Raw genomic sequence first — 1546 nt, 5'->3', positions numbered from 1 at the left:
GGGTAGGGAAGTGGGGGGCGCTATGGGGGACTTTTGGGATAGCATTGGAAATGTAATTGAGGAAAATATGTAATAAAAATATTAAAAATTAAAAAAAAAAGAAAATAGTTATTGCTATTCACTTTTTTGTTCAGAGGCAAAAATCAGAGATCCATTTCATTATTGGGTTTTTGTCTCTTGATCTTTAAAGCCTAAACTTCAGTAGTGCTGAGAACAATTGCCATACGAATGTATAACATCTCTTGTTGCTTCACTGAGAATAAAGGTCTTAAGAATAACCTTAGGGGAAAATCTACTCACTTGCTGCATAGTTAAGAATCATTTATGCTCCTTGGATTCACAATTCAAACAGGGCTGACAGCAGAGAAATACAATTAACCTTTCCTGTAAATCAAATATATAAATAGTCTATAAACAGCCTGATTAGATCAATTCATGATCATTTAAAGAAAGTATTCCAAAATAAACTTTCATTTTTACTAAAGAGTTTGAAGTTTCAAAATGAATTTAATTTGTATTTTTTCACAAAACTGATTTCAGGAAGAAGACAAAAGTATACAATGAACCTGATTACACATGTTTGCATTATATTACATTGACAATAAATCATTGTAAAAATAGCTATATTTGTGTGTGTGTATGTATGTATGTATATCTCCAGAATGTACTTTTTTATATTTTAATATAAATATATTTTGCTTTTTAATAGGATTTTTGAGGCTGTAATTTAATTAGAATAATTTTGCCTTCCTTGTCTTCCCTCAGAATTAATGTATGCTATCCTGATTTCCTTTAAATTCATGGTTTCTTTTTTCTTTTTATCAATTTTTATCTCATGCATATATGTATTTATGTATGTACATTATACATATTTATCTCTAACTATATGCTGTTGAGTCCATACACTGGATCACCAACCAGGCAGCATGCACCAGCTCATATGAGGCCCCCCAGCACACAGACATCAGAGGATTACTGGGTCTGGATTCAGAGAAGATGCATATAAACCTCAAGAGACTGAAGACCCCAGGGAGCTTGGAGGTCTGCTGGAGTGGGGGTTGGGAGCGTGGGGACATACATGGAGACAGAGTGGTGGGGAGGAGGTATGGGAAGTGTAACAGTCAGAGGGTGGACCTGGAGGGGGATAAAATCTGGAGTGTAAAAAATAAAATAATAAAGATTAAATAACATTAAAAAAAAAGAGAAATGAAAATTACATGTTAAAAAAAAAAGAGAGAGAGAATTCAAGGAGAATTTTGATATGCCTGCATTTGTATATTACCTAGAATCTTTCCCTTGTTGCTTTTAATATTCCTTCCTTTTTCTCTAGATTTTGCTTTTTGATCCAATGCTATCCCAAAAGCCCCCATGTCCTCCCCCACTCTCCTCCCCCCCCCCACTCCCACTTCTTGGCCCTGGCATTCCCCAGTACTTAGGCATATAAAGTTTGCAAGAACAATGGGCCTCTCCTCCCACCTATGGCCTACTAGGCCATCTTCTGATACATATGCAGCTAGAGACATGAGCTCCGGGGGGTACTGGTTAG

This window comes from Mus caroli, chromosome 1 (genome assembly GCF_900094665.2).
Source record: "Mus caroli chromosome 1, CAROLI_EIJ_v1.1, whole genome shotgun sequence".
Taxonomy (NCBI): Eukaryota; Metazoa; Chordata; class Mammalia; order Rodentia; family Muridae; genus Mus; species Mus caroli.
Note: the sequence above shows the minus strand (reverse complement) of the source record.